The sequence below is a fragment of the Lagenorhynchus albirostris genome, chromosome 10, assembly GCF_949774975.1.
Source record: "Lagenorhynchus albirostris chromosome 10, mLagAlb1.1, whole genome shotgun sequence".
Taxonomy (NCBI): Eukaryota; Metazoa; Chordata; class Mammalia; order Artiodactyla; family Delphinidae; genus Lagenorhynchus; species Lagenorhynchus albirostris.
The window spans coordinates 62044608-62062432 of NC_083104.1; the positions used below are offsets into that span (position 1 = coordinate 62044608).

Consider the following 17825-nt stretch of genomic DNA (forward strand, 5'->3'; position numbering starts at 1 on the left):
TTCCAAGCTGGGTCGTACCGAAGCCCGCGCAGCCAGCCAGCGCCCCGGAACCTGTCTAACTCAGACCTCCAACCCTCGGCCAGCAAAATAGAAAGCCTTTCTTTCCTGTCCGCCCTCAGGGCTACCAGCAACTACAAGTCGCGACATCCCGGCCGGGCGAGCAGAGCCCGAAGGGCGGCAGCGCTCACCTGGGCAGGGGCTGGGCTCACGGAGCGGCATTCAGCTCCCATCCCCCGTGCGTCCCGGGCTCAGGAATGCGCGGGGGCGGGGGGCGGCAGGGGGAAAGCCGGGGTGGTACCACCCCCAGGGAGCGGATGGACTCAGCTCCAGGGAGATAATTCCCATCGGCAGCCCGCAATGCAGACCCTACCCCACCGCCCGAGTGTGTCCGGGCTTGGAGGAGAGCAGGAGGTGGAAAGGTGGAAGACAAACTGCGTGTGAATTTATCTTTTTGTAAGAAAGAGTTTTACGTATCATCAAAGATGTGGGACTGACTTTGCATTGTCTTGATTACTGATTTGGATGAAAGGAATACCTGCGCGAAAAGCAGGTCACTAGGTGGGGTGCTATGGAGCAATGTTATGGACATAGAGACACTATCATTTGGTTTTAATATAAAATAATTGCAGCAATTAATGAAATTAATTTTATATTTTTTCTTCTACATCTCAGTAAATCTGTTTCGAGTGTTTTTAATAATTGTATAATCACATCGTCTTCAAGATCTAGCCATTTGCAGCAAATGTTAAAAATGCAGCCTAGTAGGGAAAGAATGAAACTTAGGAAACATAGGCATATTTTAAACTTCTGGCATGATATGTCAATTATCATAAGCTGGAATTGACTTTTTAAATGACTTTTATGGCTATGTTGCCCTGAATAAAACACTTGAGGAAAATGCTAAACTGTTGAGATTTGAATTAAGTCCTGACTGATGAGTAGACACAGGAGAATGAAATGTACATATTTTAGATGTTGAAACAGGGCAAAGGACAAAGGTGGAAAGTGAAAGTAAGTTCCAGCACATCACAAAGACAAATTTCCATATTGTGGTATCTGCGATCTGTAGTTTCTTCAACAGCATGTGCAGAATATTCTTGTTTTACTCAGTCAACTTCTTTCTTCTGTTTCTGCTAATTTCCATGTCTCACCTTTTAATATTTTTGCAATTCTGGTCTTCATTTTTGGCATGAAATCTTCTGACTCACTCAGTCCATGTTCTCTGTGTGGATCTTCATTTGCTGGTGTTCAAAAATAATGCTGCATTAAGAGAACAATATTTATGAGCATTTTGAAACTATGTTCATAAATATATGCTTATCCTATTTAAAAAACAGCAAGAACATTTAGACTAAAATTAAAAGGGACCCGTGGGAAGTTGAATCTTATTAACATATGCATTCGTGCATAAATCAAGTGAAATCTATATCTACTAAAATGTTAATTATTCAAAGCAAAAGAGAGGAAAGTATCAGTAGAGAGGAAGAATCCATTAAGGGTGCTATGCTAAGGGCTTTCCATCCTTAGTGGGATGAGAGAATGTATAAAATTGACCTGACACCTTAAGTATCCTGCAAGCTAGGTGAGGAGAGAGGACACACATACAGGAAAGGGAGCTACTAGACAAGGCAGTAGAACTTTAAGTGGAAAGGCTCTGTGTGCTTTACAGGTAAGAGGAAGAAATGATTAACTGCTTAGATTACTGGGGAATGCTGACAGAATAGAAATGTTGGAGTTTGAATTGGGTCCTGACTGATGAGCAGACTTGGCAGAAGATGGAAGTTGACATATAACTAGATGTTGAAATCTCAGACGAAATGTTAGAGGTGAGAAAGTAAAAGTGAGTTCTGGGACCCTACACAGCAATAGCCACATGTGGCCATGGGTATGGCAGGGCTGCACTGGAAGGTAAGTTTCGGAGAAAAGTTTCGAGATATTTCCTCAGCCGCAGAATGATATCAGTGTTATTTACTGCCTAGGATTGGTGTGAGAATTATGAATTAGAAATAGTACGTGTAAAACCCTTATCATAGCACTGATATGTGATACTAAGTGGCCACTATTATTATACTTGGGCTCAGGTTGTGAAGAGCCCTGATTGCAAAGCTGTAAATCACAGACTTGGTATTGACTGATGGTGAAATAATGACTAATCTAACAGTTGATGCCCTTTAGGATAAATTCTAGGGTGTGAGGAAGAGCAGTTAGGCCAGCTGTAGTGTAAAAAGGGTGACAAGGGTAGCAGCAGTGACAACAGAGAGACCAATTAGACAGCCAATGAGACTGAAAATCAATATCATTGGGGGTCAGAGTGGATGTGGAAGATCAAGGGTTTGAAATAAGAAATAACTGGAGCTGCTAAAAGTTATCAGTAGAGGGAAGGAAAGAAATAAACTAGCCATGTATGTGAAAAGTAGGAAGAGGCAGGAACAGAGTCACGTGGAATTTATTTCTGAGATGTTGGGGACCTCTCTTAAGTCTATAGGCACTCAGGGAAAGATTGTGGAAAGGAAATAGCAAAGGATAGAAAGAATAGTGGTAAGGAAAAAGAGCCAGATAGTGTGGGAAAGCACACATAACCCTCAATCTTTCCATATGAAAACCGTGCCTAATACATTCTTACCTCTATGATTTTTTTAAACAGGTTAGATTGAAAACAGGAACTAAAATTTTACAAATAATACTTTAAAAGTAACTAAAAAGATGAGTGAGAAGATGGCATGCTTGACTAAGAGGCTCCCAAGACAATATTTATTGATCAGACAGCAAGTCCATCTTCATTGCTTCTTTACCCCATTCGACAAAATTTAGGCTGAAGTCCAAGAACAAAATAGTGGCAATGTTAAATTACACTCAACAGATCTTGAGCTATCTCCCACATTGAGTTCACATGCACAAGGAGATTCAAAAGCAGTATCAGTTTCTTTTTTTTTTCTGATCCTCAACATATTTATAATTTAATTGAGAAGACAAACTATACATATATGAAATAGAATAACACAGAGTATTATACAGATGCACAAAAACATTCATAAAAATAAAAGATACAGAAATCATAGAAGAGAAAAAGCAAATAAAGTTTATTGGAAAAGAGAATTATATTCTTGGTGATATTTTTTTTTCTGACTGTTTATTTTGCTTTTAACAAACACGTGTAACTTCAAAACTTCTTAGAAAAATGATAAGAAGCTATTTCAGTGGGTTACCAGATTTCAGTCATTATTTGTAGACCAAAGGAGCACTAAGCTTCTGGTCCTTTCAAGAGCTTTAAAATAAACATTTTAGTGCACTTCAAGGCAATGGCTTCCAGGCAGATAAAGCCATTGATACAGAAAGAATGTCACATTTAACAATAAAAAAACAAGTTGTACTTATCAATAACATTTTCCCTAAGTACCTTAGGGAAAGTTAAGAAGCAAAATTCCGTATCAGTGTTGACAAAACCTATAGCTGGATGAATCCTCACATCAGTTTAACTGTCTTATGACACTTCATGTATGACTACTGTGGAAATCATTGAAATGAACTTCATTTTATTTATGTGCCACATTTAAATTGCTATATAAAGTATTATGTAAGTGTCATTAATTCAACACATATTTATCAAGAGTTTTCTGTAGGAAAGGCATCATGTCAGGCACTAATTAGGGCAGAGATTGGAAAGTTAATAAAGCAGAGCAGATATGCCTAGGAATTATCTATGTTTATCTGAATCTTTGACATTTGTGTATATGTTTGTGTGTGTGTGTTCATGTGTGTGTAAAAACTTAAATACAATTTAAAGTCCAAAAAGATGGTATGATTCTTTGTGAAAAGAGGTACGGAAACAAATATAATTAAATATTATTAGGTACATATGTAGATTAATAATAGTTTTTTCTGAGGTTTTTTTCTACTGCTAAATTCTTTCAAAAGGATGGGAAGCACATTATTATACTTTGTGCTTCCTCCATTCTTCAAAATTAATGTTTATTACTATGTAATTATTTTTTTTATCTAGAAGTATCTATAAAAGTTTAGATAATTTTTTTTTTTTTTTTTTTGGCTGCGTTGGGTCTCCATTGCTGTATGTGGGCTTTCTCTAGTTGAGGTGAGCAGGGGCTACTCTTCTTTGTGGTGAGGTGCGCGGGCTTCTCATTTTGGTGGCTTCTCTTGCTGCGGAGCACGGGTTCTAGGCACTCGGGCTTCAGTAGTTGCCGCACCCGGGCCCTAGAGTGCCAGCTCAGTAGTTGTGGCTCATGGACTTAGTTGCTCCGCGGCATGTGGGAATCTTCCCGGACCAGGGATCGAACCCATGTCCCCTGCATTGGCAGGCAGATTCTTAACCACTGTACCACCAGGGAAGTCCAAAGTTAGATAATTGTAACAAATCATTTTAGGAAATGAGGTAAAGAGAAATTAAATGGTAATTAAAACAAAGAAAACCATCATCTTTTATTTTTAAATCGCTAAACTCATTAGATCCTACCCTCTCATGAATGCATATTCTCTTCCTCTTGGGCAGATCAAATATGGGAAAATATTAGGTTGCTTACGTTTTTCATGACACACACAAATAACTTTAAAAATCTTGCCAGTATTTACTAGTAAAACACACAATCATCAATGAAGTAGAAGGACAGAACATGTAGTGATGCTGATAGAAGATATTTGATATAATCTACTGATTATTAGAGTTACTAATTTTTAATAAATTACCATTAGTGTTTTGTTACCAGTGTTTGCTAAGGTATATGAAAGTTGTCCAGTTTAAATATCTTTTCAAAGGCTTCACCTAACTTCTGAAAAGTCATTAGCTATTCATCATTGTTATGGATGAATATGAATAGCTGTCTTCAAAGGCATTTTAGAGTGGCAGTATGCAACAGCCATGATCACCAAGGTTATTAACATAATCACGGACATCCATCGTTATCCTACATTGTATGAATTATTTAGAGATACTGCAGTAGCAGTCATTTTAGTTGTCCTCAGGGTCACTCACTACCTGGACTGGATTTCACAGAGGTCAGCTGAGGTCTGGGATATAACTTGTGCTTTTGTGATTAAAACAATGAGAGGAGAGAGAGACAGAGACAGAGAGAGAGGAGAGAGGAACAGCAGCTAATTGCCAACTCCAACTGCCTTTTCTGGAAGATCTAATTTGGGGATGTCTGCAATCCTATATCACTGTCTCCCAGATCATTTATTTGCACTTCATGCATTTGCCCACATCTGCTCAGTGGATCCCCAGCCTGTGATGCCCTCCTGTTCCTTTCTGCCTCTCTGTAGGATAACCATTGCTCAAGACCCATCTCTATTCCTACTTTGTCTAATTCTAGCTTTGACTAGTGTAGGCTCTTTAAAATGCAAAAGACTTAATCCCTTTACTACTTCTCTGCTAAAAATATGTGACCTTATAACATACCTATCATTGTTTTCCAGGGCTGTTACTGAAGTCTTCTGGTATAATTTAACCTTCCCAGCATCCTGTCTTCCAATCAGATCAGTGGTTCTCAGCAGAAGGAATACCAATCCAAAGAGGACGTTTGGAAATGTTACAATGATTGAGGGCTCTCCTGGCATTTGGTGGGCAAGAACCTGGAAAGGAATATGTCCTGCAACGGGTCCAGCACAATGGAAAATTCCCCCCTGTATTGTGCAAGTAACTGCCGTCCTGCCACATAATGAGGGTGAAAAATCCGTTAATTATTACCTAAGACTAGAATTTCTTCCTTTTACATACAAGAATTGTTTGCAACTAAGTTAATTTTTGCAAGTAAGTAATTCTTTTTTACTTGTAATCTTTTACAAGTAAAAACAGTTTTAACATACATTGAATTCCAGGAATCTAGTTACAATATATTTTGCTTAATTTAGAAATGTGCTAAGAATTATTCTTTATTCTGTAAATCACAACACTAGCAGAACTGCATCAGTTACCAGTAAAACATATCTGTCTTCCTAGGCAACTGTAGGTCAAGCATCTGATTCGTGTTTTCTGGTAGAATTCTGTGTGAATATTTATATATTTAAAAAACAGTATTGTTTTACAAATTGCTTGTATTTATATTACAAATGAGGGCATGACATTCCTTTTTAAAAATATGTGTGTAGGTTGTTATTTTATCAATAGTTTTCAGTTTGTTTCAGTATAATGAGGGGACATTAACCTTATTTGTTCAGAAACATAGAGGGACATTGAGTCTGAGAGTTGAGACCTACAGAACCAAATTATACTATTTGTGGGAAAAGCAGGATCGAAAGGAGGAGTAAGTAAAGTAGAAAACTAGGATTTACTGAGTAATTCCTTTGTATCGGGCACAGTGTCTTAGATTCTAATATACACACAACACTGCAGGACCAACCCAGTGATGGCTGCAACCACTAAGTGATGAAAGAGCAAATAGTCCAAAGGCATAAAACATATACTGAATGATAACAACAAAATCCTTACCATGGCCTGTTGCATGCACTGGCCTGCCTATTTTGCTACTTACCTGGCATCTCCACCTCCCTTCACGCTGTACCCCCTGCTCTCACCTTCTGAGTTCCAGCCCCATCAGCTTCCTCCCAGTTCATCTGTTTTCCTGGACGTTCTTCCTCAAGGCATTTGCAAATGCTGTTCCTTCTGCCTGGAAAGCTCACTGTCTTCCCCAGGCTTTCCCTCTTTTTCCCTTGAGGAAACCACTCTCTAGAATTATTCCCATGTTTTTTTAAAGCATGTTTGTTAGTTTGTTTTTCTGGCTCAATATTACTTCATGGAAATCTTTCTGTGTCAAAAGGCAAAGCTCTAATTGATTCTTTTAACTGGGACATGGTACCTTTTGAAAGGATGTTTTATATTATATATGTGGCATTTCTCTATTGATTACAACTTTATATCCGGATTACTATATTTTTCTACTATTCACAGCGTTGCAATAAACATCCTGGTGCATTTAAGAAAAGAGTCTAATATGAACTCCTCCTTCAGAGTTAAACGTTACCCTTCCTTCCACTGGAAAGTCTTCCTGGCTTCTCAGACGGGCTCATTTCCAGGTTTGTACATTTTCATGTGGTTTTTCTTCCTTAAAACTATAGTAATTATAATTTTAAGTTTATGCAAATGCTCAACTCCTCTAGTTCACAGGGAACAAACATCCATCTGTTTCTGTCCACCTCTGAACCCCTAGTGCATAGCAGGGGCTCAAAAATATATGAAGAATGAATGAGGGAGTGAATGAAGTATTATACCCAAGAGCACCTTCCCTTTAACTCTTCCAAGTGGTGCCTGCATACTCACGTTTTTGTCTCTTAGCAACTTCTGTAGCCGACATTTCCTCTTCTTCTGAAAATTGAGTTGATATGGTGTTGAAAAGAACAAATGTAAGGGATTGTGAGCTTCAAAGACCTGACTTCTATATTGCTCAATATCAGACTTCAAATATCAAAATGTATCTCTTAATCTCTGCTCTAATTATGAGACTGGAATTATTCATATTTAAACACAGACACACTTTTGAACAGTGCCATGTTCTGCCTTCACCACCAACAGTATTCCAACCAAAAGTATATTATTTCCCCAGTGGGGATTATTTTAAATACACTAGACTTCATTTAAGCAGATGTTCCCTAAGGTTCCAATTCTGCTTGCAAACATAAGCAAAATAAACTCCACCATCATTATGATTATTAGCTGGACAAAAGGAGTTAACAGAGAATGTTTAACAAAGAAAATAATTTATAAAAACCTATAGGATACTACTGCTGTAGAGAGTCAGATTACATTGCTATTTGTTATTATATAAAGAACATAGCTTTTGGTTTTAATTTAAAAAATCTATTATGAAATTCAGTTGGGACATTAGGGCATCTGAAATGAGAAATGGTGAGAAGAAAATAGAAATCTGGATGGAACAGAAATTGAAATCCAATAACATTACCAAAGTTTATAAGCCCAAGTTGTAGAACCAGCTGATTTTCATTCAAATCCTGGATTTGTCATGACCCTTAGCATGGCATCTTAAATGCCTGTGTCTCCAAATCCATACCCCTAAATCTGGTATAATTATAATAATACTGACCAACCTCAAAGAGATGTTAGGTAGCTTAGAAAACGTACAGTTACCATACACAAGTCCAATATGACTATGGCTATCATTACTGCAGACATTCCACACCTATTTCAAACATCAAAGCCGAGACAAGCTCTAAGATGAATTAGGACAGAAACAGAGCCTCATTCTCTGCATGGCAAAATTCCATTCTGATGGTTCACCTTGTATAATCATGTTCTAAAAAGACAAACTGATATTTCAAAATAACCACCCCCGTCATTCGGTTTTCAGCTAGCACAGCCTACAGACTAGGGGAAGCCAATCAGAGTTTCTCTTGGAATTTAGAGACAACTTCAGCATCTGTCTGGAGCTATAAAATCAGTCCGCAAGTAGCCATATTTAGTCATGGAGACAGAAAAGCAAAGAGAACTGGTCTGCAAAGAGAATGAGGACACAAAAGCCCACGGCAGAGTAGAGAGGATAGATGAAACTGAGTCTTAATTGCTTTCCACTTTCTAGGCTCAGATTCTGTTGTGGGCTTGAGTGCAATCCTGTCCTTGGGCTTGGGAGAGATGCATTCATCCTCTTAATGTATCTTTCACTCCTACATTTGTAAATACAAGCTGGTTTCTGTTACTCACAGTCTAAAGAATTCTAACTAATCACCTATTTTAGTATCAGGTGGAGGGCTGAGAATAACAGACCCTCAGAGAATGTGGAACTGGCTTTCAGGAGAGGGTCAAGTTGATTTCTCAACCCAGAGAAATTGTTAATCTGTATCATGCAGCAGTGAAGTATTTGATTAAGTAATATGCGTTGGCTCTTGAGATTTAGGCTGAGTGCTTACCAGAAATGAAACATTAGTGGAAATAGTAGCAAATAACGATATATGTGAAAGTGTGCTGTTTGCACTCTGAGATGTTTAGTTTTAGCCCAGGATATGCTTCAGTCCTGCATTCGTCTGCAAGCAGATAAAGAAAATCTGGGTCAGTGATTAAAAACATTTGAGATCTAGGCAAAACAATTTACCATAAATCACATGAACTACAGTTGGTGCATACACCAGGTACTATGGATAAGATTGAAGCAATGGTTTCAAAGTACAGAATCGAAATTTGAGGGATATGTATGTTAAACCTGACCACCTGCCTCCCTTTCCATGTCTTTCAAGCAGTCTTCTACCATTTGTTCCCAGAAGTAATAACCTTTTCATTTCATTGTAAGCCTCATTTCATCACTACATTGTCAGGAGGAAGGTACAGGACCCGGTCACGGTTAAGAAAGGCTCCTTCCTCATTCTACTGTTACCCATCCATGGTTTGTGGCCGAGGTCAATCAGCAGGGGATGGTGAGAACTGGTCACAACTCATAATCACAGGAAGGGAACTTTCATGGTAAAATAGGGTTTGGAGAGTGTCCTTATAGGCAGTGTCTTGTGGAAATGTTTTTCAGCAATTTCAGTTCCCCCAAATAAAGTCAAAAGACAGCCCAAGAAGTTTCAGGGCAGAGGCAGTATAAAACTCTGAGGAACAGTTATCCATGATAACAAATAGTGCAGGAAGTATTATCCCCTTGGGTCACCCTCAGATCCAAGATCAAACAGCACTAGGAAGTAAGGGGTGCCCAAATACCTCTGTGTATGTGCCTACCCACACCCACAAAGAGGAGCCTTCCTCATGTTCCTCCCAGGGGAGGCCTTGAAGAGCACTGCACAAGGAAAAGATCAAGATTGATTTCATCAAAGATTCATTCCCTTTTTTCCCCCACCATTTTTTAAAAAAAAAATTTTATTGGAGTAGAGTTGATTTACAATGTTGTGTTAGTTTCAGGTGTACAGCAAAGTGAATCAGTTATACATATACATATACCCATTCTTTTTCAGACTCTTTTCCCATATAGGTTATTATAGAATATTGAGTAGAGTTCCCTGTGCTACACAGCAGGTCCTTTTTAGTTATCTATTTTAAGTGTGTTGGCCACAATTAAGATTATAATTTCAGGTAGCAATATATAAGAACAAACTGAAAATGAACTCGAGAAAAAATGAGTTTCACTTAGAGAAAACTAACCCATTAAAATGCCCCTCAGATGTTTTTGTCCAGCAACATCTGCCTTTTGGGAAAACCATATTTTCCCTGTTCCTTTTGGATCTAATGGGTCTGAGAACCTCAGTACCTCTTCACTCTCCCCACAGCCACAGTGGTAAGCAAATGGCCTAGCCTTCCATGTTTACTATTAAAGCAAAAAAGAGAGAGAGAGAGGGCCAGGCTGCTCGAATCATCTACATAGGGCCAACCAGAGGTTGTCTCTAGAATCAAAATCCCAACATTTAAATTTTTTTAATCATAAAATATCTTGGCCGTACTAAAATGTATAAGGAATAATATAACAAGGTTCCATGTAACCAATACAGCCCCTACATACCCCACCACAGGCCATTCTGTGATCTTGGAAAGTTAATCATTCTCCCCAGTTTTCATTCCCATGTCTGTCCTGATACTTGATTCTTTACTTATGTACATACCCCTAAATGATATATAGGATTATGTTGTAAAGTTTAAAATGATATCCATATATCATAATGCAATTAGAGAAGTTAGAAGCTGTCTTTCTGCTGAGACTGTTAAGCTGAGGTGGGGAAGGATGGCCTCTTCCTTTCCTAACTGTATGGATGAATGTGAAGAAAAAGGAAATTAAGCCAACTTATGAAGGACAAAAACTTTAAACAGTTGGGAAGTAGAGGGAGAGGACATTTTAGTAAGATGATAGAGTCCTGGATATAGCTAACTACAAAACCATCAATCCTGTTTTAAACAGAATTTTAAACAGAATTTCAAACAGAATTTCTGTTCTGTTTTAAACAGAATTTGAGTTGGATTTTGTCCCTTGCAACCCAAGGAGTCTTCATATATAAATTGGTATCTTAAAAAGGAATACTTCAGGTAACAAAATGTATGATGCAAGTAGATTGAACTGCATTTTTCTTTAATAGACCAATTGGCCATGGGTGGGCCCATGACCAAAACAATATCAATCGTGAGTCTTCCACTGGATTATATATTTGGATACTGGAGAAAAAACTGGGATAGCACACCGTGAATCTAATAGTGACCCATCTTCCCTAGACACATGGAGAAAATCCCTCGGTAGTTGAGAACGTTAAGTTTACATACAGAGGGAAGCAGTGGAGGTAGAGGTACACATATTGGAAAATATTTTGAACTCTGAAATCTAGTTGAATCTAACCTAGAGTCAAGAATTTCCAAATTAATGATCTAATAACTTTCCCTTTTAGTTTTAAGTTAGTTTGAGTTGCTCCTGTTTTAAAAGTCCTGATCTATTCCCTATGGTATAGCTCTGTGTAAAGTAAAGACTATTACTTCAGGATTACTCTAATTATGGAGTAGTTAAGTGTTTGTTGTTAGTCACTGGTTGGTTGAATCGTGGATAGGATATCTTTGGATATATGGAAAGAAAGACATAGATGAGCTGAGAAGTCAAGAGTAGGACATGACATGTGTTTTTTGCAGTGCAGAAAATTGCACTGCTGACAATAATCGTCCTTCCTCTGGGAACTTCCCAAGCATCAGGAGGGTGAGAGGGCAGCCATCTTTAAATTGCATCAACTCCTGGATCCTAACAAGATCAGGAAGAGCTTACTGAAAAAACCTGGACAGATGACACTTTCTCTCTATTTAGAAGTGATCTTGAGAATGAACTTGTTACTCGTGGCATGTGACTGGAACCACAACATGTAAACTCGGTGGCCGTGGCAATGCCATTTTGTCTTAAAGATGAGAAGCAGAGAAAGCCATTATGCAGAAATGGAAAAACCGATGCAGATGTGCAGAGATAAACAAGAGAAATGGAAGGAGACTTTTCATGGCTCTCCTGGGCCTAATCCCATTGTCTTCTGAGGCTCAACGCCATTCCAGCCCCCTTATGTCGCTTCTCCACCTCTGCAAATTCAATTAACCTTCATTATGTGCTTGCCCAGCCATTAGCTGGGTTCTGTTCATTTGCAACTGTATGTTTCAAAACAAAACAGCTGTGCCATTATAACAATAACTTTGATGGCTGTGGTAATAGTAATGTTAACTAAAATTAATCAAGCATTTTTCATAACTTTATATGACATATTATTTAATCTTCTCTATAACCTTATGAGATAGATGTTATTATTTTCCCCAATTTAAATATGATAAAATGAATGTTAGCATATATTGTTACATCTTTAATTGAAAAATATTCAGGCAAGTTATTAGTATAAATTAAAGAATTAATAAATATTGGGTTCCTTTAAATAAATTGTGATATTATATTACACCTCCAACAGAAAAGGTGAGAAATTATCCCAGGAGTTCTCTTTTTCTTTCAGTTATTTTTTTGATAGTGGTTTTTCACTAGCATGGTATGATAGTTATTAAGAAGTAAATACTGACCATCAGGTGGCATTATGAGTCATTTTGACAGATACTATAATTTAATCCAAAAGTCCCCCAAAACAAACAAACAAAAATGATACCCCACTGATACTGACCCTATTTAAAGTTCTCATAGAAAACCTTGTGATTATGTTCAGAGAGAGAACACATAGTGCATTGTGGCTTCAGGATCTGGCTTTGTTTTCCCCTGATATTTTTCTTAGTTGAAGCTCTGGTTTTAAATTTTAAACAAATGCTTACATGACTCAGACAATTTGATGTAACATGAAAGAGCAACTTTGACCCTACCTAAACAGAACCTCCGTGGCTGCCTAAATAAAATGTCTGAAAAAAAATTAACCATGAGAAATCTTGCCTATGGCATGACTTATCATAATATAATTTAATATAAAGACAGAGTTTCAATCTAATATAACATCGTATCTTCTACCATACTGCGTACACTCTTATGTAGCACTCACTACATATTTTTGAGAAAATCAATGTGAGGTGGATCCAATTTTGAACTGTATCCAGGGATGACTTGTATATGACCCAGAATGATTTCATTTCAAAAACCTGCCACTGTCATAATTTCCTGTTGTTAATATTCCACAGATTACTGGAATGCATTTTCACTGCATTAACATTTGTTTTCATGCCTGGCTCCCCTATTAGATGGATTTTCTTAATGTCAGAGACTGTGCCGTCCTTATTCACCTTCTTTCTTCAGTGCCTAGTACATTGTGAGCACTCAGTAAAAATGAGTGAAATATATCCAACATATGATTATCCCAAGGTTCCAGGGCACTCAACAGAAGGAGTACACAAGTAGTCTGGCCATCTGGTATGTCTCCTTATTGGTGTCATCTACAGACTTCTTAGACACCCAAGATTCCTTGAAGACTCTAACATCTGGTTAGCTCTCTGATTCCTGGTGAGTGCAGAATACACATAGGTCATCTTTCCAACACACTCTGGTTACTAGATTTTTGTTGATCCTGTTGTTAATCTCTCCTCCAATAATCTTAGCCTGCAACCCATCTCAGGAGCCATGCCCACGGTCATACCCTGGACTTGGCCATTACCAATAATGACACCCTCTCTGTGATGTTCATTTCAAATATCCCTCTCTGACCACCACCTTCATTCTTCTCATTGTTCCCACTAGACCTCTAATATCTAAAACCTTAACTCCATGGGCCTTCAATTCCTCAACTCTGACATCTTTTTACTCCTCTTTGCCTCCCTCATTCCTCTTCTACCTTACTTAGATTCAATGTTCATCACTAGGATCATTCCCTTACCTATACCCTCGATTCCCATAATGCTCTTTCCCTCCATTGTATTCTCCTAGCCAGGTTCCCAGTTCTGGGTGAATATAACTATCTCCTCTGCACATACACCCAAGGAGAGACTAGAGCTGGAGGAAAACCCACCACCATGCTGCCTGGTCCCAGTTCACATCTATGATCACTAACTTCCAGCAGCCCACCCCACGGCACCTCCCTTGTTCATTTCATTCTCCCACTGTTCCTCATGACTATTTCCCAGCTTCTCCTCTGTCCCCAAACCTCTAATGTCTCCTCCACCCTCCCACTCACAGCTGATGATTTTGTCCCTTATTTTACTGAGAAAACTGAAGAAATCAGAAAAAAATGTCCTGACATTCCAGCCACCAAATATAAAACCTAAAAATGAAATTTTGCTTTCACCTTTGGGTGAACTATCCTAACTCCTGGGAAAGGCCAATCCCCTTCACACGTGCACTAGATTCTGTTCCCTGTCACCCACTGGAAGACAGGATGTGGGTGGCTTCCTCTCTCCTGCTTCATACACTAATTGTCTCTATTGAATCTTTTCCATGAACATACGAACATGTTATAGTATTTCTCATCTAAAAGAAAATGAAAAAAATATAAAATCTAGTTCCTCAATTCTCTGCTCCTCTTTACGACAAAGTTTCTAAAAAAGTTTCAGGAATCTCTAATATTTGTGGTCTCATTCTTCTTTGAGTTCATTCCCATGAGGTCTTCCCACCCCCTCCCCACCCAAGTGATATGAACAGCTCTTTTCAAAAATATGTATTTCATTCATATCGCCAAATCCAATGGTCAGTTCTTGATTTGAACTTAACAGGATCTATCGGCAGCGTATGTCACAGTTGGTCACTCTGGCCTTCTTGAAACAGAACTCCCAACTCCATGCCCTTTGGCCTCCAAGACACCTCACTGACTGCTCCTTCTGAGTTTTCTTTGCTTATTCACCATCATCTCTTGGATTATAAACACTGGTGTCGCTTAGCTTGTCCTTTGACCTCTTCTTTATCCATATGTATTCATTAGGTGATCCCTGATGAGTCTCCAACCCAGTCCTCTCTCTTGATCTGCAGAATCATTCATCAGATGCTCCCACTATATTTTAACTTGGAAGTATAATAACATCTAAAACTAACATATCCAAAGTTAAGTTTTGGTTAGGCTTGCCCTTCAAAAATGAAACAAAACAAAACAATTCGCCCCACCAGCAATCTTCCCCAAATCAGTAAATAGTAATTCCATTCCTTTTTATTTCAGCAAAAAATATGGGTGCATGCTTGATTTCTCTTTTTATAATGTAATCTGCATTCAACCTACTAACAAATTCTATTAGATTGTCCTTCAAAATACATTCCAAATCTCATCATTTATTATTATTCCACCCCTGCTTAATCCTGGTCATTTTTTCCTTAGACTATTGCAGAAACCTCCAAACTTGTTAACCTGCTTTCACCTTTGCTCCCACATTTGCTAAGCTTACATTCTGCTTTATTTAATAGGAGTACACAAGCAGTAGCATGAACAAGATAGAAATTTCCAGGAGGTTCCACTGTCATCAGGCACCTGGCATCCTTCTATGTAACTGTTCCACTGCACTAATCTAAGAGGTCTGCTCCAGCTCGGGCATCTGTCTGCATTCTGAGAAGCGAGGGGAGAGAAAAACACAAGGAAGAGATCACTTTCATCCTTTAAGGAGTCTCAGTGGGAGTCTTCACATAAAATTTCTACTTATTATTAGCCAGAGCTTTGTCACTTGGCCATGCCTAACCACGAGAAGTGGGGAAGTATGGAGATGTTCTCATCAATGTGTTGAGTTAATCATCAGTGTTCTGTTACCAGAGAATAAGAAGAAAGTAAATACTGGGAAGGATCCAGCAGTTTCTGCCACACTTTCCCATTGTGTATCCTTCAGCACCTGCAGTTATTTTCAACAAGAAGAACCATCCAGGCACCTAGTTGCTGTGTGACTAGAAAGAGACTCTTACCTTAGTTCTTGGAAGAGCATCTTAGCTGTTCTCTTTACCTTTGCCCCATAATGTCTATTCTTACAGAGCAGCCAGAGTGAAATTTTAAAAATATGTTTAACATTATCATTCTTCATTATAAAACTGTCCAATGGCATATCATCCCACTCATCCAACATCCTTACAATAGCCTGCAAAGTCCTGCACAAATTTTCCTCTGGCTACATCTCTGACTTCATTGACTTTGAATTGCCCTCATGCTCACTGTTCTGCACATGTAGTCCTTGCTGCTGTTACTTACATATTTCACACATAGTCCTGCTGCAGGGTCTTTTCACTCACTGTTCCTTCTGGCTCCAGGATATCCTTTCCTCAGCTTTCTTATGGTTTATCAGACATGACCTTCCCCAACTGCTCTACACAAGAGAAATTCCCCAAGTCATTGTCTAGCCCCTTTCACCCTTTTAATTTTTATTCATCTACTGAAACCACCTGCCTTGGCCAGGCACGATGCTAACCACTTGCATGAGTTGTCTCACAACAGGAGGCCCTGATAAGGAACATGGTGCTGGCATGGAAAACTCACCAGGAGAATTCAGGAGGGGCTGAAAGGAGGGAGGAGATGCCAGCCCATAATATGTCCTACCAGCCTCCCAGAATCCTTTTGCTAGAATCCATCTTGGCTGAGAGAAGCACGCACCACCAGGAAGGACCCTGCTTCAGAGCAAATCTGAGCCAAGCAAGATGATTGGCCAGAGACAACCCAGAAACTACCTCCATTATCATAAAACTTGAGATTGTGAGCCACGTGGCAGAGCAGTTCTCCTGGTCTCCCTTACCTTGCCGTTCTCCACCTGGGTGCCCCTTCTGAATAAAGTCTTTTGCTTTGTCAGCAGGTGTGACTTCTCAGACAACCCATTTCCAAGTTTTAGACAAGAGCCCAGTCTTGGACCTTGGAAGGGGTTTCCCTTCCTGCAACACTTACTCTATACATTTTTGTTTGTTTTTATGATTTTTGTGGTCTCTTCTTATCACCATGTAGTCTTTTCAAGGGTGAGAATTTCATCATATTTGTTCACAACTCTATCTAAAAGCATCAAGAATAGCATTTGATGCACAGAAGGCATTCAATATATAATAGGGAGTAAATTATATTTATTAATGCGAGTTGGGAAAAAGTTAACATCTAGAGTAGAAAATAACTTTTTGAGTTCATTAACTTTAGCTTTCTGTATCCCTTTATATGAATATTCATTTAATAATGGTTTTATAAGGGAGCAGTTTGCCACACCAAAATATGTCTCTTTGGCATGAGAATTAATTTAGGCTGTTTTTCAAAACAAGACTCAGGAAATTCTTCTCATTACCTCACCCTTAACTGCCTAAAAGGATTTAGACAAAGGGCACATTCCTAGAATAGAGCTATTACCAGAGATATCTGGAAAGAATATGGGCTGGGTGTGGTGGGGGCACTTGGCAAAGCCTAGAAATCAGAGTTCACTTTGCACCCTGTGAGCCCTGCCTAGCCCAGCAAACGTTTGTCTTTCCATCTCCATGTGAATATGCTTCCTCCCATTTGAAATCCCAACAATTTGCCACAACATCCTGGTTTGTCTTCAGATGAAGGTGGTATTTTAAGGTAAAGGTTTTAGTTCATTTTGGAGAGTAACTCAGTTTTCCTGAGTCTCTCCCATATATATATATGTTATTAAACTTTTATTTGATTTTCTGTAGCTAATCTGTCTCATGTCAATTTAATTCTTAGACCAGCCAGGAGAACTGAGAAGGGGAGAGGAAAATGTCTTTCTCCCTGACGGCTTCATAGGGAACATTAGAAGTGCTGCTACATAAATGCTCTTGATCATTCTGATCCCCTGGTGTGAAACATGACAATTAAATACATACGTCCCATATAAAATGTTCATGAAATTTAAATAGATTTTCCTTACCAAGGAGTTTTGCTCAAGGAAGAATCAAAGTTAATGAAGCATCTTAGAATTACACTTAAATAGTTACAAGACTCACTGAAGCCAAATTTTTCACAGTGAGTGAAGAGTTCTAGAGATTTTCATGTGTATGAATAAAGTGATTAGCTATTTC

General features: G+C 38.6%; 1 long non-coding RNA gene across 1 annotated transcript; it reads left to right on the plus strand.

Moving 5' to 3' along the window:
* Positions 1 to 59: 59 nt before the first annotated feature.
* On the plus strand, positions 60 to 16864 carry LOC132527207 (uncharacterized). Its single transcript, XR_009542908.1, has 4 exons — positions 60 to 453; positions 5425 to 5758; positions 6896 to 7020; positions 15261 to 16864. It is a non-coding gene; the product is annotated as an uncharacterized LOC132527207 (long non-coding RNA).
* Positions 16865 to 17825: the final 961 nt, after the last annotated feature.